Raw genomic sequence first — 27,944 nt, 5'->3', positions numbered from 1 at the left:
CCACTAAGAAACCTAAGGCACCTAAGCCTAAAAAGGCCGCTAAGCCCAAGGCCTCGCCTAAAAAGGCACCAGCAAAAAGGAAGTGAGGACATTTCATGTTCTTGCTTCCTTCTACACGCACCTCTTGCTCTCGTAGGAGCAGAGGAAAAACGGCCCTTATCAGGGCCATCAATTTTATTCCCCAAGAGAGCATATTATGTCAGTCACTGTCCAAGGCTGGAACCCTGGCCTCTCCTATCTCTGCCTCCTAAACAGGCTAGTTTGTCTCATTGCGGGGCGACTCACTCTTCAAATTTCATTATTATTGTACTTAACTACATTTTTCTTTATCCTTACTTACTGCACTTTTGCTGTTGCTGTTGTTGTTGTTATTATTATTATTATTATTATTATTATTATTATTATTATTATTACTATCACGTCCTAGATATTAATTAATGAATTATTGTACTCAATACTCAAGATTATTATTATTATTATTATTATTATTATTATTATTATTATTATTGTTATTATTATTATATTCTGTTACTCTTAGATTTTTCCTTGAACCTAGAGGAACCACTAGCTTTTTTTCTTTTCGTTTTCCTTCTATCCTAGACCAGAGAGACAATAACTACTCTTCTAGGAAATTTTGGTGGCCCTGAAAAGGGCCGTTTGGTAAAGCTCCAGCCATAAGACAAGCACCGGACTTAGGCACGTTCGCCACGGATGCGGCGGGCGAGCTGGATGTCCTTAGGCATGATGGTGACACGCTTGGCGTGGATGGCACACAAGTTGGTGTCTTCAAAAAGACCCACCAGGTAGGCCTCACTGGCCTCCTGCAAGGCCATGACAGCCGAGCTCTGGAAGCGCAGGTCGGTCTTGAAGTCCTGAGCTATCTCTCTCACCAGCCGCTGGAAGGGCAGCTTGCGGATCAGAAGCTCAGTGCTCTTCTGGTAGCGTCTGATCTCACGCAGGGCCACGGTACCGGGCCTGTAGCGATGAGGCTTCTTCACTCCTCCGGTGGCAGGCGCGCTCTTACGGGCAGCCTTGGTGGCCAGTTGCTTGCGCGGGGCCTTGCCTCCGGTAGATTTACGTGCAGTCTGCTTAGTACGGGCCATCACGTGCTCACTGTCGACTCGTCCCAGGAAGAATGGTTCGGGGGCTTGCTGCCCGACTGTTTTATTGCTTCGCTTCCCCCACCCTCGGTAGCAGCTGCACTCCCATTGGCCGGGCGGTGCTGACGTCACCGGGGCCAGGCACTTTCAACAAAAGCGAGGGGCCTCGAGTGCCAGCCGCATTCTAGCTCTGAACTCGCAGCTCTACTGATCTATCATGACCGGACGAGGCAAGGGAGGCAAGGGACTCGGCAAAGGAGGCGCCAAGCGTCACAGGAAGGTGCTCCGAGACAACATCCAGGGCATCACTAAGCCTGCCATCAGACGTCTCGCTCGCAGAGGTGGAGTCAAGCGTATTTCGGGACTTATCTACGAGGAGACCCGTGGCGTGCTCAAGGTATTCCTGGAGAACGTTATCCGGGATGCCGTCACCTACACCGAGCACGCCAAGAGGAAGACCGTGACCGCCATGGATGTCGTCTATGCTCTCAAGAGGCAGGGACGCACCCTGTACGGTTTTGGTGGTTAAGTCTCCTCCGAGCGTGCTCCCGTTTGTGAGCATGCAGTATTTAAAAAACGGCCCTTTTCAGGGCCACCACTTACCTCTCAAAAGAGCACAGAGTCCCACTTACAGTACTCCTCTAACGTAGCTTGCGCTATTCTCCCTCTCAAAACAGTCATCTCCCCGAAACCTGCACGGAAAAAAGCCCTCATTATCAGTTATGATGTCTACATTTTAATGCTAACAAGAGAAAACAAACATTATCTTCCTTGCTGTGCACGTCTAAAAGACAAAGTATTGTAAATATACTACTTTAAGTATCCTTTCCTTTCCTTTCTAGTTAAGTGTGTGTTCTTACATGCATAGGTTGGTAGTATCCAGCAGTCAAGAACAGAATTATACAGCATAAATGAAATGAAAAGAAATCTATAATGTACTTCCTTCTTCCTTCCCTTCTGAAAATTAAATATTAAGAGGGGCCTGGAGCTACCTTACTCATTTCCCCCTTAAATAAATAACCTCAAAGGAAAGGCTATTCTTGTGCTCTCCTGGCTAATGTTACAGATGCCCTCATATTTGCAGTGTCTCATTATTGTTATTATTATCATTATTATTAGGAGAGTTGTCTGAACTGCTCTATCACTTCAGGATTTCTCCATACTTCTGCTAAGATAGCTATAGCAGCATGATAGACAAACAGCTCTTATCTTAAGGAGTTGGTGGCCCTGAAAAGGGCCGTTTATTTATATTTTTCCGGTGAGCCAACGCCCTGACCGAGAACAGGAACTTAAGCCTTCTTCTCGGTCTTCTTAGGCAGGAGCACTGCCTGGATGTTGGGCAGAACACCACCCTGGGCAATGGTCACTCCAGACAGCAACTTGTTCAACTCCTCGTCGTTACGGATGGCCAACTGTAAGTGACGAGGGATGATCCTGGTCTTCTTGTTGTCACGGGCTGCATTGCCCGCCAACTCAAGAACTTCAGCTGCCAGGTATTCCATGACTGCAGCCAGGTACACAGGAGCCCCAGCACCCACTCGCTCAGCGTAGTTTCCCTTGCGGAGGAGACGGTGGATACGGCCGACAGGGAACTGCAGGCCTGCACGGCTGGAGCGACTCTTGGACTTGCCCTTCACTTTTCCTCCCTTTCCTCGTCCTGACATGATGCTATGATGCTCTGCTGCTCTACTTCGAAGGGAAAATGATACCGAATCACTCTGCGCACCAGTTTTGTAGCCTGCAAGGTTGCTCAACGTTACGAGCCAACCAATAAGGCTGCAGTAAGCTTGCGCTCATTGGCTAGTCGCATGCAGCCCTCTCGGTCTTAAAAAGAATTGCAAGGGGGCCGAAAAATTTACTTTCTAGGAGACATCCCAGACAACCATGCCACCCAAGACAAGCGGAAAGGCAGCCAAGAAAGCCGGCAAGGCCCAGAAGAACATCTCCAAGGGAGACAAGAAGAAGAAGCGCAAGAGGAAGGAAAGCTATGCCATCTACATCTACAAGGTGCTTAAACAGGTACATCCTGATACTGGCATCTCCAGCAAGGCGATGAGCATCATGAACAGCTTTGTCAACGACATCTTCGAGCGCATCGCCGCTGAGGCTTCCCGTCTGGCCCACTACAACAAGCGCTCCACCATCACCAGTCGGGAGATCCAGACTGCCGTCCGCCTCCTGTTGCCCGGTGAGCTGGCCAAGCACGCCGTCAGTGAGGGTACCAAGGCAGTTACCAAATACACCAGCTCCAAGTAAGGTGCCAGGTTTTCTGCCTTGCTGCATTCTTAACAAACGGCCCTTTTCAGGGCCACCACACCTTTAAAAAAAAGAGCAGCATCTGTTAGCCTTGTTATCAACTCCACTCTGATTTTATCTATCTGTCCTACTTCATATACATCGAAAGACAGTGCAAAACATTCAAATCATAAGCTAAGGAGGGAAGAACTACTACTACTACTACTACTACATTACCTTATTGCTAAAAATCCTCCTGCTTTGTCCTTTACAATGAAAACCAGACCAAGCCCCATGGCACTACAGCCCCTAAGCAAGCAGGCTGAGTGGACCTCAAAGCAGCCATTAGATCGAGGTAAAATTCCTTTGCCTGGCCGGGAATTGAACCCGGGCCCCCCAGCTACGAGGCAGGCACGCTGCCCCTGCGCTACAGCGCCGGCCCCTTCACAACCACCTTCAGTAATTATTATTATTATTATTATTATTATTATTACAACCCTCGACACTTCCCGTGTGTGTGTGCGCGCGCGCGCGCCAGCGCGCGCGTTTTTTTGGGGTTAGGTTACGAGAAGTGGGGTTAAGTCGAGTTAGGGTACGTTTCGCCGCGGAGCGCGACAACCACCCGCGCCCGCTCCGCGACGGCGACCTCCGAGCACACCCCTGCACCATTGCCAACGCCCCCGCGCCACAAAGACCTCCAGGAAACTCGCTTTGCGGTTCGTATGGACGTTTCAAGCTCCGTTCTCTCGCCAACGGCCATACCATGTTGAATACACCGGTTCTCGTCCGATCACCGCAGTTAAGCAACATTGGGCGTGGTCAGTACTTGGATGGGTGACCGCTTGGGAACACCACGTGCCGTTGGCTCAATTCCCTTTTTACCAAGTTTCCCAGTCCCAGTACGACAACTTACTTTCAACTTTTGCCTCAGGCCAGCAGAAATTGCTTAAATCACGTTTTTTGTTACGTCTGAAACTAGCTAGACCTTTTGCTGCTCTTCGACCCCGTGGCTATACAGGAACGAAGCTTAGCGTAGTATTGCATTTCCTCCTAGGTGACCGGCCTAACCTGGCGGCGGCGACATCATCATCATCGTTGTTGTTATTATTATTATTATTATTATTATTATTATTATTATTATTATTATTATTATTATTATTATTCGTCGTCTCTCTCTCTCTCTCTCTCTCTCTCTCTCTCTCTCTGTGTGTGTGTGTGTGTGTGTGTGTGTGTGTGTGTGTGTGTGTGTGTGTGTGTCGACCTAGGGGACCCTTGCTGAGCCTAGCACCGCTTCCAATTACTCGTGCCAGGATTTTAACTTTCGTACCTCCTATCGTACGTCCCTATGTCTAAACTTGCTGTTCTTATTCTTTTAGGTTAGTGTAGCTTATCCTGCAGGCCTCTTATGGCACATAACATCATTCTACGTCCTATTTCTCCCAATATTAAGATTATTAAAGGGCGGAACGAGGCTTCTAAACTCCCCGCCCACCTTGAAAATCGCGAGGAAGGTGGTTTCCATGCAACGTCATCGACACTGTCGTGATTACAATGAAAGCCATGTCCTAGCAACCGACCGCGGCATTTAGCAGCCCCTCAAAGAGTCGAACAATTTCCTTTTATGTTCTTTCAGGTAAGTAGCTATTCAAATTACGACACGGTTCGGCAATAAGTTACAAGTTTGTAGTACGCTCGTGTCTCTCCCGGGCTTCCTTACGAACGGTAGGGCACCAGTGCAGTACAGTGGCCTACACACAGCCCGCTATCTTCGAAGTGCGTGTGTTGCGATGTAACGTAGTTTTGAAGCCTAGGAACTTGTAAAACTCTTTCATTTCTATCAAAGACGAGACGCCCTTCAAATAAGACTGAGAAGGTAACCTTTTGACGACAAGGGTTAGTTCAAAGAGTCGTGACGTTTTAGGTTAGGTGAAGGGAGGAAAGCACTCGTTTTTGTTGTTTGTACGTCAGCTGACCGATCTTTTGGCAAGTGATAAATTGAGTAGAACGAATCGGAACTCCGTATAGTTACTGTTACCGTCCTAGAATTAAAATTAGACCATTCTGAGCCCTACTTGACAGGTTCGACACCGGCTCACTCGTGTGATATTTCGATGGTCTGTAGATATGGGCGCATAAAAAGAACTCCTGCGGGACAAACTTCCGGCACCTCGGCATCTACGAAAGGCGTAAGATAATAGTGAACATAACCTTACTAGTAGTACCACCACCACCATTACTGCTACTAATACGACTATTACTTAAGGCAGTGGACAATTTCGAACTCAAGCAATAATGTGTCCTTTTGCTGACCACCTGATCACTGCCTCTTGCCTTACTACTACAGGCTAGCGTTCAAGGAAAGAAAGAAAGAAAGAAAGAAAGAAAGAAATAAGTTACCGTTCTTCCCAAGTCAGGTTAGGATTTCTGCATCAGACACGGCTAGGGCTGATCGTGGATCTACTAGTACCTAACATGCTAAATTGTGCTCCGTTATATCATCACCAGTCGTGAAGTCACACCTGCATCTTCTAATTACAGGGTAGATGCTACATATTTCGGGCAATATATAACCCAGGTTTGGCTTGGATAACCTAAAAATATTCAGGTACTGGGTCTGGCCTGGTTATATCAAGTGTCACCCTAGATCAGCAGGGCTAAGAATCATCAGGTCTCTGTCATGAATTTAAATGGCTTAGTACCCCTCATTATGGTGTATCTTCATATTTGAGGGAAGAGGAGTAAAACTTAAAACTTTATTGCCTGTCTTAAACCACCTACTTTCTTTGGGGTATTGTCTAGCACAAACTTCTAAGGCGACCACATCACACAGCCCGATGCTCGAATACTGCTTGGGCAGGGGTGTAGGTGGTGGTTAGTGGTTGCAAGAAGGGTCCTGGAAGGGAGGGATAATAAGCCAGTACGCCACTTGCTCTTAAGTCTGTACCTTTCATTATACGGTTTCATTAACTATTTTTTACACCTGCCCTGTAGTATGGTACCATTTAGTAAGAGGTCTCTAGAGTTTGGCCTAGTACAACCTTCAATGAAAGTAGTTTTCAGGAGTGGTTAGGTACCCCTATACTTACTTTCTTTCTTTCTTTCTTTCTTTCTTTCTTTCTTTCTTTCTTGGATTACAAGGTGTCGGTAAAGCAGCTGATCGTTGCTTATGTACAAAAAAATGTTCATACATGGGCTTTCATTCGCTGAGGTAAATGATAATGATAATAATAATAATAATAATAATAATAATAATAATAATAATAATAATAATAATAATAATGGCAAGAACACAAAGGGTCCTTTTCTCTGCAGCTGATTTTTAGCATGAAGGACAGAGGCTGTCATGATGATGATGATTACCGAGTGATACCGTTAAGCTAAAACCCAGTAGGGGATTAATATTAACAGCAGGGAACGTTGTGCAGAATCATTCAGTAAAGATGTAATGGCAGGGGGAGGGGGGGAAGAGGGCGTTCAGTATAATACACCATCAACCCAAGTACAGTGCATATTTAGCTCTATGTTATGTAATGCTCTCTCTGCTCTCTGTACCTTTATTTGGCCCTACAACTTGTCTCACCAAGTGAAGGAGATCTTACACATAGTTACTGTACTGTACTTAATTTCACGCTGACTTCAACTGCTAGTAGGATACGCACGTCGAACCATGCAGAAACCTGCACGATTTCAAACGACTGCCGACTAGATAGCGACTAGGCCGAAGAAAGAAAGGGCATCTTATAAATCGAGAGCGACAATTCATTTTCGAGGTTAGGGTTACCGCTTGGTTCTCTTAGCCAAAGAAATCATGAAACCATTTTGCGAGTAAAAACTGATGTTACCTGAATTTTGGATACAGTTATTACTACCATCATCATCATCATCATCATCATCATCATCATCATCGTCATACGCTACTCTGTATGATGAAGGTGGGTAGCAAGATCGAGTCTCGGCGCGATCAGTTGGCTTCAAATTCTGCTTCACCTCGTTCAGAGTATACATATTCAAGGTAAAAACACTAGCTTCTCTCAAAAAATAAACTCCTATTGAAGGGTCATTAAACACAACTTCTTCTTCTTCTTCTTCTTCTTCTTCTTCTTCTTCTTCTTCTTCTTCTTCTTCTTCTTCTTCTTCTTATTATTATTATTATTATTATTATTATTATTATTATTATTATTATTATTATTATTATTATTATTTTCCTTTCTTTCTTTCTTTCTTTCTTTCTGTCTTTCTTTCTTTCTTTCTTTCTTTCTTTCTTTCTTTCTTTCAGGACCATTTAAGTGAGATGTTAGCTGTATGAGTGTTGCAGCACCTCAAACCTTTACATTTTTTCCCTTGTAAGTTGTGGCAATGTCTTGCAGAGAAGTTTGTTGGGAAACCATGGTCCTTCCTTCCTTCCTTCCTTCCTTCCTTCCTTCCTTCCTTCCTTCCTTCCTTCCTTCCTTCCTTCCAATAAATCTGCTGAGTTGCTGTCTCAAAGGGTCTCTCATCCTAAAGAAATTTGACCGAAGGTAAGGGATGTTGCCAGGTCTATCAAACTGACAGACTTATCATCTCCTGGTACAGGAAATCTGTTCTTTGAAGAGTCTGGACTGACTGCCCCTTCCTCCGTCACGGTGTTCTCGATCCTGCCTTCGCAGCCCACTGGAGGCAGTAAGATACGACTCACAATGCCTCCATCCAGCAGGCGAGGGGTGAAGCCTCTCCTGAGGCGGTACAGGCTCTGTAGCGAACTGGAAATTTAATTATGCCCTAAGAAACATCTAGAGGTTCCCTTGGGCAGGCTGTCCCTTTTCCCAACCTGAGCTTTCGACCCCCGACAGGGGCTGAAAGCTGCTGGATGTGAGAGACTGTACAGAGTTGAGAGCCTTATAAATAGAGGCCTAAAGGCTAGGACTTTACGAGATTGGCGCTACCAGCAGGAAAGCAGGAGTCGAACGAGTCATGGAGGCTAGCTTCTAACTTATGTCCTTTATCCTGTAGGTCCTTTCAAGCAAAGCTACAAGAGGCAGATTACAGCAGGTCTGCTTCACTCTGTGGAAAACTACCTAAAGGCTGACTTGCCTTTGCTCTCACTCGGAAGGGGTTAGAGCCTGAGGATGGCCGTTCAGCTCCATTGCTAGAGGAAGGATTGGGCTTCCTTCAGGTAAGAGGGGGTCACTCCCGGGGGCGTCGCGACGACGACGGCCGCCCCTAAACGTCGGCATGGAGAGGCGGCTGGTGAAATGCTGCCCATCGAACGCACCTCCATCAGGACGCCCGAAGCAAGGTGACGAGTACTTCTGCCACCTGAGGAGCAGCGTCAAACCTTTGACTATCCCTTCCTAACCGAACCCTGATTGTAACCCACCCCTTAAAGACGCAGGGAGCACGAGAAAGGAGCTAGGAAGCACGTCCCCAACTTGTCGCCGCGCAACCCACCCGACAGCCAGCCACTGCTGTTTCCTGCGCGGTCCGAGTAGCCTGATACACTCAGATAACCAGGGGAGCGCGCGAACACATTCTCATCGTGACCATGGCTGACACAGCAACAGCATCGGCAGCATCTGCACCCGCCTCGGCTCCGGCCCAGGCGTCGCCCAAGAAGAGCAAGGCTTCTGCATCGAAGAAACCTCGCACCAAGCCTGCCCATCCGAAAACCTCCGAGATGGTGGGCAGTGCCATCAAGAGCCTGAAGGAACGAGGTGGATCTTCTCTGCAGGCTATCAAGAAGTACATCTCTGCCAACTACAAGGTGGACTCTGAGAAGCTGGCCCCTTTCATCAAGAAGTACCTGAAATCTGCCGTGGCTTCCGGAGAGCTGGTCCAGACCAAGGGGAAGGGAGCTTCAGGTTCCTTCAAGCTCGCTTCGGCTGCCAAGCCGGAGAAGGCCAGCGCAGCCCCTGTCAAGCGGTCCGCTGCCCCCAAGGAGAAGCGCATCCCCAAGGCGAAGAAGGCTGGTGGAGCCAAGGCTGCAGCCAAGAAAGCCATTTCCAAAAAGCCTGCCGAGAAGAAGAAGGCCGCTCCTGCTCCCAAACCCAAGCAGAAGGCTCCTTCCAAGGCTAAGAAGGCCGCCAAGGTGCCCACTAAGAAACCTAAGGCACCTAAGCCTAAAAAGGCCGCTAAGCCCAAGGCCTCGCCTAAAAAGGCACCAGCAAAAAGGAAGTGAGGACATTTCATGTTCTTGCTTCCTTCTACACGCACCTCTTGCTCTCGTAGGAGCAGAGGAAAAACGGCCCTTATCAGGGCCATCAATTTTATTCCCCAAGAGAGCATATTATGTCAGTCACTGTCCAAGGCTGGAACCCTGGCCTCTCCTATCTCTGCCTCCTAAACAGGCTAGTTTGTCTCATTGCGGGGCGACTCACTCTTCAAATTTCATTATTATTGTACTTAACTACATTTTTCTTTATCCTTACTTACTGCACTTTTGCTGTTGCTGTTGTTGTTGTTATTATTATTATTATTATTATTATTATTATTATTATTATTATTACTATCACGTCCTAGATATTAATTAATGAATTATTGTACTCAATACTCAAGATTATTATTATTATTATTATTATTATTATTATTATTATTATTATTGTTATTATTATTATATTCTGTTACTCTTAGATTTTTCCTTGAACCTAGAGGAACCACTAGCTTTTTTTCTTTTCGTTTTCCTTCTATCCTAGACCAGAGAGACAATAACTACTCTTCTAGGAAATTTTGGTGGCCCTGAAAAGGGCCGTTTGGTAAAGCTCCAGCCATAAGACAAGCACCGGACTTAGGCACGTTCGCCACGGATGCGGCGGGCGAGCTGGATGTCCTTAGGCATGATGGTGACACGCTTGGCGTGGATGGCACACAAGTTGGTGTCTTCAAAAAGACCCACCAGGTAGGCCTCACTGGCCTCCTGCAAGGCCATGACAGCCGAGCTCTGGAAGCGCAGGTCGGTCTTGAAGTCCTGAGCTATCTCTCTCACCAGCCGCTGGAAGGGCAGCTTGCGGATCAGAAGCTCAGTGCTCTTCTGGTAGCGTCTGATCTCACGCAGGGCCACGGTACCGGGCCTGTAGCGATGAGGCTTCTTCACTCCTCCGGTGGCAGGCGCGCTCTTACGGGCAGCCTTGGTGGCCAGTTGCTTGCGCGGGGCCTTGCCTCCGGTAGATTTACGTGCAGTCTGCTTAGTACGGGCCATCACGTGCTCACTGTCGACTCGTCCCAGGAAGAATGGTTCGGGGGCTTGCTGCCCGACTGTTTTATTGCTTCGCTTCCCCCACCCTCGGTAGCAGCTGCACTCCCATTGGCCGGGCGGTGCTGACGTCACCGGGGCCAGGCACTTTCAACAAAAGCGAGGGGCCTCGAGTGCCAGCCGCATTCTAGCTCTGAACTCGCAGCTCTACTGATCTATCATGACCGGACGAGGCAAGGGAGGCAAGGGACTCGGCAAAGGAGGCGCCAAGCGTCACAGGAAGGTGCTCCGAGACAACATCCAGGGCATCACTAAGCCTGCCATCAGACGTCTCGCTCGCAGAGGTGGAGTCAAGCGTATTTCGGGACTTATCTACGAGGAGACCCGTGGCGTGCTCAAGGTATTCCTGGAGAACGTTATCCGGGATGCCGTCACCTACACCGAGCACGCCAAGAGGAAGACCGTGACCGCCATGGATGTCGTCTATGCTCTCAAGAGGCAGGGACGCACCCTGTACGGTTTTGGTGGTTAAGTCTCCTCCGAGCGTGCTCCCGTTTGTGAGCATGCAGTATTTAAAAAACGGCCCTTTTCAGGGCCACCACTTACCTCTCAAAAGAGCACAGAGTCCCACTTACAGTACTCCTCTAACGTAGCTTGCGCTATTCTCCCTCTCAAAACAGTCATCTCCCCGAAACCTGCACGGAAAAAAGCCCTCATTATCAGTTATGATGTCTACATTTTAATGCTAACAAGAGAAAACAAACATTATCTTCCTTGCTGTGCACGTCTAAAAGACAAAGTATTGTAAATATACTACTTTAAGTATCCTTTCCTTTCCTTTCTAGTTAAGTGTGTGTTCTTACATGCATAGGTTGGTAGTATCCAGCAGTCAAGAACAGAATTATACAGCATAAATGAAATGAAAAGAAATCTATAATGTACTTCCTTCTTCCTTCCCTTCTGAAAATTAAATATTAAGAGGGGCCTGGAGCTACCTTACTCATTTCCCCCTTAAATAAATAACCTCAAAGGAAAGGCTATTCTTGTGCTCTCCTGGCTAATGTTACAGATGCCCTCATATTTGCAGTGTCTCATTATTGTTATTATTATCATTATTATTAGGAGAGTTGTCTGAACTGCTCTATCACTTCAGGATTTCTCCATACTTCTGCTAAGATAGCTATAGCAGCATGATAGACAAACAGCTCTTATCTTAAGGAGTTGGTGGCCCTGAAAAGGGCCGTTTATTTATATTTTTCCGGTGAGCCAACGCCCTGACCGAGAACAGGAACTTAAGCCTTCTTCTCGGTCTTCTTAGGCAGGAGCACTGCCTGGATGTTGGGCAGAACACCACCCTGGGCAATGGTCACTCCAGACAGCAACTTGTTCAACTCCTCGTCGTTACGGATGGCCAACTGTAAGTGACGAGGGATGATCCTGGTCTTCTTGTTGTCACGGGCTGCATTGCCCGCCAACTCAAGAACTTCAGCTGCCAGGTATTCCATGACTGCAGCCAGGTACACAGGAGCCCCAGCACCCACTCGCTCAGCGTAGTTTCCCTTGCGGAGGAGACGGTGGATACGGCCGACAGGGAACTGCAGGCCTGCACGGCTGGAGCGACTCTTGGACTTGCCCTTCACTTTTCCTCCCTTTCCTCGTCCTGACATGATGCTATGATGCTCTGCTGCTCTACTTCGAAGGGAAAATGATACCGAATCACTCTGCGCACCAGTTTTGTAGCCTGCAAGGTTGCTCAACGTTACGAGCCAACCAATAAGGCTGCAGTAAGCTTGCGCTCATTGGCTAGTCGCATGCAGCCCTCTCGGTCTTAAAAAGAATTGCAAGGGGGCCGAAAAATTTACTTTCTAGGAGACATCCCAGACAACCATGCCACCCAAGACAAGCGGAAAGGCAGCCAAGAAAGCCGGCAAGGCCCAGAAGAACATCTCCAAGGGAGACAAGAAGAAGAAGCGCAAGAGGAAGGAAAGCTATGCCATCTACATCTACAAGGTGCTTAAACAGGTACATCCTGATACTGGCATCTCCAGCAAGGCGATGAGCATCATGAACAGCTTTGTCAACGACATCTTCGAGCGCATCGCCGCTGAGGCTTCCCGTCTGGCCCACTACAACAAGCGCTCCACCATCACCAGTCGGGAGATCCAGACTGCCGTCCGCCTCCTGTTGCCCGGTGAGCTGGCCAAGCACGCCGTCAGTGAGGGTACCAAGGCAGTTACCAAATACACCAGCTCCAAGTAAGGTGCCAGGTTTTCTGCCTTGCTGCATTCTTAACAAACGGCCCTTTTCAGGGCCACCACACCTTTAAAAAAAAGAGCAGCATCTGTTAGCCTTGTTATCAACTCCACTCTGATTTTATCTATCTGTCCTACTTCATATACATCGAAAGACAGTGCAAAACATTCAAATCATAAGCTAAGGAGGGAAGAACTACTACTACTACTACTACTACATTACCTTATTGCTAAAAATCCTCCTGCTTTGTCCTTTACAATGAAAACCAGACCAAGCCCCATGGCACTACAGCCCCTAAGCAAGCAGGCTGAGTGGACCTCAAAGCAGCCATTAGATCGAGGTAAAATTCCTTTGCCTGGCCGGGAATTGAACCCGGGCCCCCCAGCTACGAGGCAGGCACGCTGCCCCTGCGCTACAGCGCCGGCCCCTTCACAACCACCTTCAGTAATTATTATTATTATTATTATTATTATTATTACAACCCTCGACACTTCCCGTGTGTGTGTGCGCGCGCGCGCCAGCGCGCGCGTTTTTTTGGGGTTAGGTTACGAGAAGTGGGGTTAAGTCGAGTTAGGGTACGTTTCGCCGCGGAGCGCGACAACCACCCGCGCCCGCTCCGCGACGGCGACCTCCGAGCACACCCCTGCACCATTGCCAACGCCCCCGCGCCACAAAGACCTCCAGGAAACTCGCTTTGCGGTTCGTATGGACGTTTCAAGCTCCGTTCTCTCGCCAACGGCCATACCATGTTGAATACACCGGTTCTCGTCCGATCACCGCAGTTAAGCAACATTGGGCGTGGTCAGTACTTGGATGGGTGACCGCTTGGGAACACCACGTGCCGTTGGCTCAATTCCCTTTTTACCAAGTTTCCCAGTCCCAGTACGACAACTTACTTTCAACTTTTGCCTCAGGCCAGCAGAAATTGCTTAAATCACGTTTTTTGTTACGTCTGAAACTAGCTAGACCTTTTGCTGCTCTTCGACCCCGTGGCTATACAGGAACGAAGCTTAGCGTAGTATTGCATTTCCTCCTAGGTGACCGGCCTAACCTGGCGGCGGCGACATCATCATCATCGTTGTTGTTATTATTATTATTATTATTATTATTATTATTATTATTATTATTATTATTATTATTATTATTCGTCGTCTCTCTCTCTCTCTCTCTCTCTCTCTCTCTCTCTCTGTGTGTGTGTGTGTGTGTGTGTGTGTGTGTGTGTGTGTGTGTGTGTGTGTCGACCTAGGGGACCCTTGCTGAGCCTAGCACCGCTTCCAATTACTCGTGCCAGGATTTTAACTTTCGTACCTCCTATCGTACGTCCCTATGTCTAAACTTGCTGTTCTTATTCTTTTAGGTTAGTGTAGCTTATCCTGCAGGCCTCTTATGGCACATAACATCATTCTACGTCCTATTTCTCCCAATATTAAGATTATTAAAGGGCGGAACGAGGCTTCTAAACTCCCCGCCCACCTTGAAAATCGCGAGGAAGGTGGTTTCCATGCAACGTCATCGACACTGTCGTGATTACAATGAAAGCCATGTCCTAGCAACCGACCGCGGCATTTAGCAGCCCCTCAAAGAGTCGAACAATTTCCTTTTATGTTCTTTCAGGTAAGTAGCTATTCAAATTACGACACGGTTCGGCAATAAGTTACAAGTTTGTAGTACGCTCGTGTCTCTCCCGGGCTTCCTTACGAACGGTAGGGCACCAGTGCAGTACAGTGGCCTACACACAGCCCGCTATCTTCGAAGTGCGTGTGTTGCGATGTAACGTAGTTTTGAAGCCTAGGAACTTGTAAAACTCTTTCATTTCTATCAAAGACGAGACGCCCTTCAAATAAGACTGAGAAGGTAACCTTTTGACGACAAGGGTTAGTTCAAAGAGTCGTGACGTTTTAGGTTAGGTGAAGGGAGGAAAGCACTCGTTTTTGTTGTTTGTACGTCAGCTGACCGATCTTTTGGCAAGTGATAAATTGAGTAGAACGAATCGGAACTCCGTATAGTTACTGTTACCGTCCTAGAATTAAAATTAGACCATTCTGAGCCCTACTTGACAGGTTCGACACCGGCTCACTCGTGTGATATTTCGATGGTCTGTAGATATGGGCGCATAAAAAGAACTCCTGCGGGACAAACTTCCGGCACCTCGGCATCTACGAAAGGCGTAAGATAATAGTGAACATAACCTTACTAGTAGTACCACCACCACCATTACTGCTACTAATACGACTATTACTTAAGGCAGTGGACAATTTCGAACTCAAGCAATAATGTGTCCTTTTGCTGACCACCTGATCACTGCCTCTTGCCTTACTACTACAGGCTAGCGTTCAAGGAAAGAAAGAAAGAAAGAAAGAAAGAAAGAAATAAGTTACCGTTCTTCCCAAGTCAGGTTAGGATTTCTGCATCAGACACGGCTAGGGCTGATCGTGGATCTACTAGTACCTAACATGCTAAATTGTGCTCCGTTATATCATCACCAGTCGTGAAGTCACACCTGCATCTTCTAATTACAGGGTAGATGCTACATATTTCGGGCAATATATAACCCAGGTTTGGCTTGGATAACCTAAAAATATTCAGGTACTGGGTCTGGCCTGGTTATATCAAGTGTCACCCTAGATCAGCAGGGCTAAGAATCATCAGGTCTCTGTCATGAATTTAAATGGCTTAGTACCCCTCATTATGGTGTACTTCTCTTCATATTTGAGGGAAGAGGAGTAAAACTTAAAACTTTATTGCCTGTCTTAAACCACCTACTTTCTTTGGGGTATTGTCTAGCACAAACTTCTAAGGCGACCACATCACACAGCCCGATGCTCGAATACTGCTTGGGCAGGGGTGTAGGTGGTGGTTAGTGGTTGCAAGAAGGGTCCTGGAAGGGAGGGATAATAAGCCAGTACGCCACTTGCTCTTAAGTCTGTACCTTTCATTATACGGTTTCATTAACTATTTTTTACACCTGCCCTGTAGTATGGTACCATTTAGTAAGAGGTCTCTAGAGTTTGGCCTAGTACAACCTTCAATGAAAGTAGTTTTCAGGAGTGGTTAGGTACCCCTATACTTACTTTCTTTCTTTCTTTCTTTCTTTCTTTCTTTCTTTCTTTCTTTCTTGGATTACAAGGTGTCGGTAAAGCAGCTGATCGTTGCTTATGTACAAAAAAATGTTCATACATGGGCTTTCATTCGCTGAGGTAAATGATAATGATAATAATAATAATAATAATAATAATAATAATAATAATAATAATAATAATAATAATAATGGCAAGAACACAAAGGGTCCTTTTCTCTGCAGCTGATTTTTAGCATGAAGGACAGAGGCTGTCATGATGATGATGATTACCGAGTGATACCGTTAAGCTAAAACCCAGTAGGGGATTAATATTAACAGCAGGGAACGTTGTGCAGAATCATTCAGTAAAGATGTAATGGCAGGGGGAGGGGGGGAAGAGGGCGTTCAGTATAATACACCATCAACCCAAGTACAGTGCATATTTAGCTCTATGTTATGTAATGCTCTCTCTGCTCTCTGTACCTTTATTTGGCCCTACAACTTGTCTCACCAAGTGAAGGAGATCTTACACATAGTTACTGTACTGTACTTAATTTCACGCTGACTTCAACTGCTAGTAGGATACGCACGTCGAACCATGCAGAAACCTGCACGATTTCAAACGACTGCCGACTAGATAGCGACTAGGCCGAAGAAAGAAAGGGCATCTTATAAATCGAGAGCGACAATTCATTTTCGAGGTTAGGGTTACCGCTTGGTTCTCTTAGCCAAAGAAATCATGAAACCATTTTGCGAGTAAAAACTGATGTTACCTGAATTTTGGATACAGTTATTACTACCATCATCATCATCATCATCATCATCATCATCATCATCGTCATACGCTACTCTGTATGATGAAGGTGGGTAGCAAGATCGAGTCTCGGCGCGATCAGTTGGCTTCAAATTCTGCTTCACCTCGTTCAGAGTATACATATTCAAGGTAAAAACACTAGCTTCTCTCAAAAAATAAACTCCTATTGAAGGGTCATTAAACACAACTTCTTCTTCTTCTTCTTCTTCTTCTTCTTCTTCTTCTTCTTCTTCTTCTTCTTCTTCTTCTTCTTATTATTATTATTATTATTATTATTATTATTATTATTATTATTATTATTATTATTATTATTATTTTCCTTTCTTTCTTTCTTTCTTTCTTTCTGTCTTTCTTTCTTTCTTTCTTTCTTTCTTTCTTTCTTTCTTTCAGGACCATTTAAGTGAGATGTTAGCTGTATGAGTGTTGCAGCACCTCAAACCTTTACATTTTTTCCCTTGTAAGTTGTGGCAATGTCTTGCAGAGAAGTTTGTTGGGAAACCATGGTCCTTCCTTCCTTCCTTCCTTCCTTCCTTCCTTCCTTCCTTCCTTCCTTCCTTCCTTCCTTCCTTCCAATAAATCTGCTGAGTTGCTGTCTCAAAGGGTCTCTCATCCTAAAGAAATTTGACCGAAGGTAAGGGATGTTGCCAGGTCTATCAAACTGACAGACTTATCATCTCCTGGTACAGGAAATCTGTTCTTTGAAGAGTCTGGACTGACTGCCCCTTCCTCCGTCACGGTGTTCTCGATCCTGCCTTCGCAGCCCACTGGAGGCAGTAAGATACGACTCACAATGCCTCCATCCAGCAGGCGAGGGGTGAAGCCTCTCCTGAGGCGGTACAGGCTCTGTAGCGAACTGGAAATTTAATTATGCCCTAAGAAACATCTAGAGGTTCCCTTGGGCAGGCTGTCCCTTTTCCCAACCTGAGCTTTCGACCCCCGACAGGGGCTGAAAGCTGCTGGATGTGAGAGACTGTACAGAGTTGAGAGCCTTATAAATAGAGGCCTAAAGGCTAGGACTTTACGAGATTGGCGCTACCAGCAGGAAAGCAGGAGTCGAACGAGTCATGGAGGCTAGCTTCTAACTTATGTCCTTTATCCTGTAGGTCCTTTCAAGCAAAGCTACAAGAGGCAGATTACAGCAGGTCTGCTTCACTCTGTGGAAAACTACCTAAAGGCTGACTTGCCTTTGCTCTCACTCGGAAGGGGTTAGAGCCTGAGGATGGCCGTTCAGCTCCATTGCTAGAGGAAGGATTGGGCTTCCTTCAGGTAAGAGGGGGTCACTCCCGGGGGCGTCGCGACGACGACGGCCGCCCCTAAACGTCGGCATGGAGAGGCGGCTGGTGAAATGCTGCCCATCGAACGCACCTCCATCAGGACGCCCGAAGCAAGGTGACGAGTACTTCTGCCACCTGAGGAGCAGCGTCAAACCTTTGACTATCCCTTCCTAACCGAACCCTGATTGTAACCCACCCCTTAAAGACGCAGGGAGCACGAGAAAGGAGCTAGGAAGCACGTCCCCAACTTGTCGCCGCGCAACCCACCCGACAGCCAGCCACTGCTGTTTCCTGCGCGGTCCGAGTAGCCTGATACACTCAGATAACCAGGGGAGCGCGCGAACACATTCTCATCGTGACCATGGCTGACACAGCAACAGCATCGGCAGCATCTGCACCCGCCTCGGCTCCGGCCCAGGCGTCGCCCAAGAAGAGCAAGGCTTCTGCATCGAAGAAACCTCGCACCAAGCCTGCCCATCCGAAAACCTCCGAGATGGTGGGCAGTGCCATCAAGAGCCTGAAGGAACGAGGTGGATCTTCTCTGCAGGCTATCAAGAAGTACATCTCTGCCAACTACAAGGTGGACTCTGAGAAGCTGGCCCCTTTCATCAAGAAGTACCTGAAATCTGCCGTGGCTTCCGGAGAGCTGGTCCAGACCAAGGGGAAGGGAGCTTCAGGTTCCTTCAAGCTCGCTTCGGCTGCCAAGCCGGAGAAGGCCAGCGCAGCCCCTGTCAAGCGGTCCGCTGCCCCCAAGGAGAAGCGCATCCCCAAGGCGAAGAAGGCTGGTGGAGCCAAGGCTGCAGCCAAGAAAGCCATTTCCAAAAAGCCTGCCGAGAAGAAGAAGGCCGCTCCTGCTCCCAAACCCAAGCAGAAGGCTCCTTCCAAGGCTAAGAAGGCCGCCAAGGTGCCCACTAAGAAACCTAAGGCACCTAAGCCTAAAAAGGCCGCTAAGCCCAAGGCCTCGCCTAAAAAGGCACCAGCAAAAAGGAAGTGAGGACATTTCATGTTCTTGCTTCCTTCTACACGCACCTCTTGCTCTCGTAGGAGCAGAGGAAAAACGGCCCTTATCAGGGCCATCAATTTTATTCCCCAAGAGAGCATATTATGTCAGTCACTGTCCAAGGCTGGAACCCTGGCCTCTCCTATCTCTGCCTCCTAAACAGGCTAGTTTGTCTCATTGCGGGGCGACTCACTCTTCAAATTTCATTATTATTGTACTTAACTACATTTTTCTTTATCCTTACTTACTGCACTTTTGCTGTTGCTGTTGTTGTTGTTATTATTATTATTATTATTATTATTATTATTATTATTATTATTACTATCACGTCCTAGATATTAATTAATGAATTATTGTACTCAATACTCAAGATTATTATTATTATTATTATTATTATTATTATTATTATTATTATTGTTATTATTATTATATTCTGTTACTCTTAGATTTTTCCTTGAACCTAGAGGAACCACTAGCTTTTTTTCTTTTCGTTTTCCTTCTATCCTAGACCAGAGAGACAATAACTACTCTTCTAGGAAATTTTGGTGGCCCTGAAAAGGGCCGTTTGGTAAAGCTCCAGCCATAAGACAAGCACCGGACTTAGGCACGTTCGCCACGGATGCGGCGGGCGAGCTGGATGTCCTTAGGCATGATGGTGACACGCTTGGCGTGGATGGCACACAAGTTGGTGTCTTCAAAAAGACCCACCAGGTAGGCCTCACTGGCCTCCTGCAAGGCCATGACAGCCGAGCTCTGGAAGCGCAGGTCGGTCTTGAAGTCCTGAGCTATCTCTCTCACCAGCCGCTGGAAGGGCAGCTTGCGGATCAGAAGCTCAGTGCTCTTCTGGTAGCGTCTGATCTCACGCAGGGCCACGGTACCGGGCCTGTAGCGATGAGGCTTCTTCACTCCTCCGGTGGCAGGCGCGCTCTTACGGGCAGCCTTGGTGGCCAGTTGCTTGCGCGGGGCCTTGCCTCCGGTAGATTTACGTGCAGTCTGCTTAGTACGGGCCATCACGTGCTCACTGTCGACTCGTCCCAGGAAGAATGGTTCGGGGGCTTGCTGCCCGACTGTTTTATTGCTTCGCTTCCCCCACCCTCGGTAGCAGCTGCACTCCCATTGGCCGGGCGGTGCTGACGTCACCGGGGCCAGGCACTTTCAACAAAAGCGAGGGGCCTCGAGTGCCAGCCGCATTCTAGCTCTGAACTCGCAGCTCTACTGATCTATCATGACCGGACGAGGCAAGGGAGGCAAGGGACTCGGCAAAGGAGGCGCCAAGCGTCACAGGAAGGTGCTCCGAGACAACATCCAGGGCATCACTAAGCCTGCCATCAGACGTCTCGCTCGCAGAGGTGGAGTCAAGCGTATTTCGGGACTTATCTACGAGGAGACCCGTGGCGTGCTCAAGGTATTCCTGGAGAACGTTATCCGGGATGCCGTCACCTACACCGAGCACGCCAAGAGGAAGACCGTGACCGCCATGGATGTCGTCTATGCTCTCAAGAGGCAGGGACGCACCCTGTACGGTTTTGGTGGTTAAGTCTCCTCCGAGCGTGCTCCCGTTTGTGAGCATGCAGTATTTAAAAAACGGCCCTTTTCAGGGCCACCACTTACCTCTCAAAAGAGCACAGAGTCCCACTTACAGTACTCCTCTAACGTAGCTTGCGCTATTCTCCCTCTCAAAACAGTCATCTCCCCGAAACCTGCACGGAAAAAAGCCCTCATTATCAGTTATGATGTCTACATTTTAATGCTAACAAGAGAAAACAAACATTATCTTCCTTGCTGTGCACGTCTAAAAGACAAAGTATTGTAAATATACTACTTTAAGTATCCTTTCCTTTCCTTTCTAGTTAAGTGTGTGTTCTTACATGCATAGGTTGGTAGTATCCAGCAGTCAAGAACAGAATTATACAGCATAAATGAAATGAAAAGAAATCTATAATGTACTTCCTTCTTCCTTCCCTTCTGAAAATTAAATATTAAGAGGGGCCTGGAGCTACCTTACTCATTTCCCCCTTAAATAAATAACCTCAAAGGAAAGGCTATTCTTGTGCTCTCCTGGCTAATGTTACAGATGCCCTCATATTTGCAGTGTCTCATTATTGTTATTATTATCATTATTATTAGGAGAGTTGTCTGAACTGCTCTATCACTTCAGGATTTCTCCATACTTCTGCTAAGATAGCTATAGCAGCATGATAGACAAACAGCTCTTATCTTAAGGAGTTGGTGGCCCTGAAAAGGGCCGTTTATTTATATTTTTCCGGTGAGCCAACGCCCTGACCGAGAACAGGAACTTAAGCCTTCTTCTCGGTCTTCTTAGGCAGGAGCACTGCCTGGATGTTGGGCAGAACACCACCCTGGGCAATGGTCACTCCAGACAGCAACTTGTTCAACTCCTCGTCGTTACGGATGGCCAACTGTAAGTGACGAGGGATGATCCTGGTCTTCTTGTTGTCACGGGCTGCATTGCCCGCCAACTCAAGAACTTCAGCTGCCAGGTATTCCATGACTGCAGCCAGGTACACAGGAGCCCCAGCACCCACTCGCTCAGCGTAGTTTCCCTTGCGGAGGAGACGGTGGATACGGCCGACAGGGAACTGCAGGCCTGCACGGCTGGAGCGACTCTTGGACTTGCCCTTCACTTTTCCTCCCTTTCCTCGTCCTGACATGATGCTATGATGCTCTGCTGCTCTACTTCGAAGGGAAAATGATACCGAATCTTTTTTTTTTTTTTTTTTTTTTTTTTTGCTGTGAGCAAGTACCTGGGAGCCCCGGGGCGAAAATATTGCCCCTCTACTCATCTGTTTCCGCGGGATACCGATGAGACGGAAAATCACTGTTACTTGCACTGGGGGGGGGGGAAAACAATCTGTTTTAGGGGGGTGAGTCCCTAAATCAGTGGTGAAACCCCCGAAACATCGCTAAATTTTGTTTTCAACTAGAGGTAGGAAGGGGATACCATTGCATTCTTAAGAAACGGGCGTTTTCAGGGCAGATTTCTAGTAATTAGTGATGGTTTAGTTAAATTTGGAAAAGGCCGAAATTATGGATTATAAGTGAGCCAAGGGCCTCTAAATTTGTACCGGGTATTAGGCTTCTTGGTTCTTATAATCCGTTTTAGCAGAGAGACTCCTGGGTCGTTTGACTGGGCCGAGAGTATTCTAGACTTGGCCATCCTAGCAATTTTGTTAATTTGGAACCGAATAGTTGGGATACGCAAGTCGTGTCTAATTTTGATGTTCGAAACGTACCATGGTGGCTTAATCATTTTTCGCAGTGTTTTATTTTGAAATGTTTGTAGCTTGCGTATGTGAGTCTTGGCAGTGTAGCCCCAGACCTCACAGCCGTACAGAAGGATGGGTCTCACACATGCTAAATAAATATTTCTCTTTATGGTAGGAGAGATATATTTATTTGAAAGCAATGGTTTAAGACAGGCCACCCTTGCTGATGCTCGCTGAAGGGCCTGGTTCACATTGTTACTCCAAGTTAATTTTCTATCTAAATGAAGGCCGAGATATTTGACAACACGGGCCCATGGGAGGACCGTGTTGCCAATTCTAAGATGGTCAAGTCTAGGTATTCTCCAGGTGAACGGGATTGCCTGAGTTTTGTCGGCATTTATTTTAACTTTATTAATTTTGCACCAGTCCCTAAAACAATTTATCCAGGACTGCAGCAGCCGAATGGCATCACATCGCCGTCGTTTCGAAGTGTAGACGGCTATGTCATCGGCGTACTGCTGTATCTCTACTCCCGGAACTATAGGTAGGTCGTTTACATATAGGCCGTACAATGTAGGGGACAGCGTTCCACCCTGTGGTACTCCTGCCTGCAGAGACCGAGGGGTGGATTTTTCTCCATCACAGGACACGTAAAATTTTCTATTATATAGGTAGGAGTGAATAATTTTGACTAGGTATGGGGGAACATGATATTTACCTATTAATTTTGAAATAAGATTGTCATGCCAAACCGTATCGAATGCTTTTTCAATATCGAAAAATACAGCAGGGACTGTACGGCGTAAATTAAACGACCTAGTAGCATACTGAGCAAGACGCAGCACTGCAAGAGGAGCGCTACGTCTTGACCGGAATCCGAACTGTTCCGGTCTCATTATGCTATGTCGCAGAAGGTGACCATTGAGTCTATTGAGAATAAGTCTCTCGAAGATTTTAGATAAGTGCGATAACAGGCTAATAGGACGATAATTTTGCGGGAATAATTTGTCCTTTCCAGGCTTGGGAAGAACAACTATTTTGGCTGTTTTCCAAAGCTTAGGAAAGTACCCCGTGGTAAAACAGGCCGAAAAGATGGATGCCAAAAACAGTACTGCTTTATAGGGCAGGAATTTAATTTCTTTGTTGGATAGCCTGTCATCGCCAGGAGACTTATTCTCCTTAAGGCCCTTGATAATTTTGCGGACCTCTGCAGGCGTCACTTTTTCGATGTCATTGTCTGGAGTCCATTGTCTTATGAAAGTTGAGACCTTTCTTCGTGCGGCACGAGTCCGTAGTTCGTCATTGTCATCGTTAATATCGTCATGTGTCACACATTGATTCTCAATAGAATCAGCAAAGGCCTCAGCTTTATCGTAAGGGGAGAATACCAGGCCCCTAGTGCCGTGAATAGCTCGGCTAGGTTCCCGGGTTCGAGTCAGACAGCGGGTGGTTTTCCAGAAATTGCGGTCTGGCTCGTGTTCTGTAAGGGAGCGGCAGAATTCTTCCCATTTTTCAATCTTGCGCTCCAACAATCGTTTGCGGACTTCCCGGGCGAGTTCGTGGTATTCCGCCCGGTCAGCAGGGTCACGGTACAATTGCCATCTTTTCCTATATCTATTCTTAATATAGATCAAATCCTTGAGGAGATCTGGTGTACCATTATCGTCCCGATGGCTCGTGTTGATATTAATATTATTATTATTATTATTATTATTATTATTATTATTATTATTATTATTATTATTATTATTATAATTTGGATTGTTATTATTATTATTATTATTATTAATATTGGGATGGCAACCAGGGCCAGTCGCGTTCCCGCCATGATGAGCGGGAGTACGAATGCCATTGTTGCGCATCCCATTGTTGTTGTCATGGGCCGAAATGGAATTTCGTGCAGCATTTAGAGCATATTTCCGAGCATTCCCCATCTTATTATAGAGATGTTGAATAGCCCGGTCAATATCCTCCCTGCTGCGAGGTTCGAAGGGCTGTAAATTTTTGTTAACGTGCCATCGGAACTTATGGAAATTCATAGGAATACGGTCAACAATGGGAGATGGCGCCTGATACCGAATCACTCTGCGCACCAGTTTTGTAGCCTGCAAGGTTGCTCAACGTTACGAGCCAACCAATAAGGCTGCAGTAAGCTTGCGCTCATTGGCTAGTCGCATGCAGCCCTCTCGGTCTTAAAAAGAATTGCAAGGGGGCCGAAAAATTTACTTTCTAGGAGACATCCCAGACAACCATGCCACCCAAGACAAGCGGAAAGGCAGCCAAGAAAGCCGGCAAGGCCCAGAAGAACATCTCCAAGGGAGACAAGAAGAAGAAGCGCAAGAGGAAGGAAAGCTATGCCATCTACATCTACAAGGTGCTTAAACAGGTACATCCTGATACTGGCATCTCCAGCAAGGCGATGAGCATCATGAACAGCTTTGTCAACGACATCTTCGAGCGCATCGCCGCTGAGGCTTCCCGTCTGGCCCACTACAACAAGCGCTCCACCATCACCAGTCGGGAGATCCAGACTGCCGTCCGCCTCCTGTTGCCCGGTGAGCTGGCCAAGCACGCCGTCAGTGAGGGTACCAAGGCAGTTACCAAATACACCAGCTCCAAGTAAGGTGCCAGGTTTTCTGCCTTGCTGCATTCTTAACAAACGGCCCTTTTCAGGGCCACCACACCTTTAAAAAAAAGAGCAGCATCTGTTAGCCTTGTTATCAACTCCACTCTGATTTTATCTATCTGTCCTACTTCATATACATCGAAAGACAGTGCAAAACATTCAAATCATAAGCTAAGGAGGGAAGAACTACTACTACTACTACTACTACATTACCTTATTGCTAAAAATCCTCCTGCTTTGTCCTTTACAATGAAAACCAGACCAAGCCCCATGGCACTACAGCCCCTAAGCAAGCAGGCTGAGTGGACCTCAAAGCAGCCATTAGATCGAGGTAAAATTCCTTTGCCTGGCCGGGAATTGAACCCGGGCCCCCCAGCTACGAGGCAGGCACGCTGCCCCTGCGCTACAGCGCCGGCCCCTTCACAACCACCTTCAGTAATTATTATTATTATTATTATTATTATTATTACAACCCTCGACACTTCCCGTGTGTGTGTGCGCGCGCGCGCCAGCGCGCGCGTTTTTTTGGGGTTAGGTTACGAGAAGTGGGGTTAAGTCGAGTTAGGGTACGTTTCGCCGCGGAGCGCGACAACCACCCGCGCCCGCTCCGCGACGGCGACCTCCGAGCACACCCCTGCACCATTGCCAACGCCCCCGCGCCACAAAGACCTCCAGGAAACTCGCTTTGCGGTTCGTATGGACGTTTCAAGCTCCGTTCTCTCGCCAACGGCCATACCATGTTGAATACACCGGTTCTCGTCCGATCACCGCAGTTAAGCAACATTGGGCGTGGTCAGTACTTGGATGGGTGACCGCTTGGGAACACCACGTGCCGTTGGCTCAATTCCCTTTTTACCAAGTTTCCCAGTCCCAGTACGACAACTTACTTTCAACTTTTGCCTCAGGCCAGCAGAAATTGCTTAAATCACGTTTTTTGTTACGTCTGAAACTAGCTAGACCTTTTGCTGCTCTTCGACCCCGTGGCTATACAGGAACGAAGCTTAGCGTAGTATTGCATTTCCTCCTAGGTGACCGGCCTAACCTGGCGGCGGCGACATCATCATCATCGTTGTTGTTATTATTATTATTATTATTATTATTATTATTATTATTATTATTATTATTATTATTATTATTCGTCGTCTCTCTCTCTCTCTCTCTCTCTCTCTCTCTCTCTCTGTGTGTGTGTGTGTGTGTGTGTGTGTGTGTGTGTGTGTGTGTGTGTGTGTCGACCTAGGGGACCCTTGCTGAGCCTAGCACCGCTTCCAATTACTCGTGCCAGGATTTTAACTTTCGTACCTCCTATCGTACGTCCCTATGTCTAAACTTGCTGTTCTTATTCTTTTAGGTTAGTGTAGCTTATCCTGCAGGCCTCTTATGGCACATAACATCATTCTACGTCCTATTTCTCCCAATATTAAGATTATTAAAGGGCGGAACGAGGCTTCTAAACTCCCCGCCCACCTTGAAAATCGCGAGGAAGGTGGTTTCCATGCAACGTCATCGACACTGTCGTGATTACAATGAAAGCCATGTCCTAGCAACCGACCGCGGCATTTAGCAGCCCCTCAAAGAGTCGAACAATTTCCTTTTATGTTCTTTCAGGTAAGTAGCTATTCAAATTACGACACGGTTCGGCAATAAGTTACAAGTTTGTAGTACGCTCGTGTCTCTCCCGGGCTTCCTTACGAACGGTAGGGCACCAGTGCAGTACAGTGGCCTACACACAGCCCGCTATCTTCGAAGTGCGTGTGTTGCGATGTAACGTAGTTTTGAAGCCTAGGAACTTGTAAAACTCTTTCATTTCTATCAAAGACGAGACGCCCTTCAAATAAGACTGAGAAGGTAACCTTTTGACGACAAGGGTTAGTTCAAAGAGTCGTGACGTTTTAGGTTAGGTGAAGGGAGGAAAGCACTCGTTTTTGTTGTTTGTACGTCAGCTGACCGATCTTTTGGCAAGTGATAAATTGAGTAGAACGAATCGGAACTCCGTATAGTTACTGTTACCGTCCTAGAATTAAAATTAGACCATTCTGAGCCCTACTTGACAGGTTCGACACCGGCTCACTCGTGTGATATTTCGATGGTCTGTAGATATGGGCGCATAAAAAGAACTCCTGCGGGACAAACTTCCGGCACCTCGGCATCTACGAAAGGCGTAAGATAATAGTGAACATAACCTTACTAGTAGTACCACCACCACCATTACTGCTACTAATACGACTATTACTTAAGGCAGTGGACAATTTCGAACTCAAGCAATAATGTGTCCTTTTGCTGACCACCTGATCACTGCCTCTTGCCTTACTACTACAGGCTAGCGTTCAAGGAAAGAAAGAAAGAAAGAAAGAAAGAAAGAAATAAGTTACCGTTCTTCCCAAGTCAGGTTAGGATTTCTGCATCAGACACGGCTAGGGCTGATCGTGGATCTACTAGTACCTAACATGCTAAATTGTGCTCCGTTATATCATCACCAGTCGTGAAGTCACACCTGCATCTTCTAATTACAGGGTAGATGCTACATATTTCGGGCAATATATAACCCAGGTTTGGCTTGGATAACCTAAAAATATTCAGGTACTGGGTCTGGCCTGGTTATATCAAGTGTCACCCTAGATCAGCAGGGCTAAGAATCATCAGGTCTCTGTCATGAATTTAAATGGCTTAGTACCCCTCATTATGGTGTACTTCTCTTCATATTTGAGGGAAGAGGAGTAAAACTTAAAACTTTATTGCCTGTCTTAAACCACCTACTTTCTTTGGGGTATTGTCTAGCACAAACTTCTAAGGCGACCACATCACACAGCCCGATGCTCGAATACTGCTTGGGCAGGGGTGTAGGTGGTGGTTAGTGGTTGCAAGAAGGGTCCTGGAAGGGAGGGATAATAAGCCAGTACGCCACTTGCTCTTAAGTCTGTACCTTTCATTATACGGTTTCATTAACTATTTTTTACACCTGCCCTGTAGTATGGTACCATTTAGTAAGAGGTCTCTAGAGTTTGGCCTAGTACAACCTTCAATGAAAGTAGTTTTCAGGAGTGGTTAGGTACCCCTATACTTACTTTCTTTCTTTCTTTCTTTCTTTCTTTCTTTCTTTCTTTCTTGGATTACAAGGTGTCGGTAAAGCAGCTGATCGTTGCTTATGTACAAAAAAATGTTCATACATGGGCTTTCATTCGCTGAGGTAAATGA

The 27,944-nt window shown here is 46.8% G+C and overlaps 3 non-coding genes across 3 annotated transcripts; all 3 read left to right on the top strand.

Moving 5' to 3' along the window:
- The first annotated feature begins 4,083 nt into the window (after positions 1-4,083).
- LOC137500621 (5S ribosomal RNA) lies at positions 4,084-4,202 on the top strand. Its single transcript, XR_011018129.1, has one exon. It is a non-coding gene; the product is annotated as a 5S ribosomal RNA (ribosomal RNA).
- A 9,282-nt stretch (positions 4,203-13,484) lies between these two features.
- On the top strand, positions 13,485-13,603 carry LOC137500620 (5S ribosomal RNA). Its single transcript, XR_011018128.1, has one exon. It is a non-coding gene; the product is annotated as a 5S ribosomal RNA (ribosomal RNA).
- Positions 13,604-25,474: 11,871 nt separating this feature from the next.
- LOC137500619 (5S ribosomal RNA) lies at positions 25,475-25,593 on the top strand. The gene has a single exon (XR_011018127.1). It is a non-coding gene; the product is annotated as a 5S ribosomal RNA (ribosomal RNA).
- The last annotated feature ends 2,351 nt before the right edge of the window (positions 25,594-27,944 follow it).

This window comes from Anabrus simplex, chromosome 4 (genome assembly GCF_040414725.1).
Source record: "Anabrus simplex isolate iqAnaSimp1 chromosome 4, ASM4041472v1, whole genome shotgun sequence".
NCBI classification, from domain to species: Eukaryota; Metazoa; Arthropoda; class Insecta; order Orthoptera; family Tettigoniidae; genus Anabrus; species Anabrus simplex.
The sequence above is the reverse complement of the archived record's forward strand: the minus strand, read 5'-3'. Positions and strand labels throughout refer to the sequence as shown.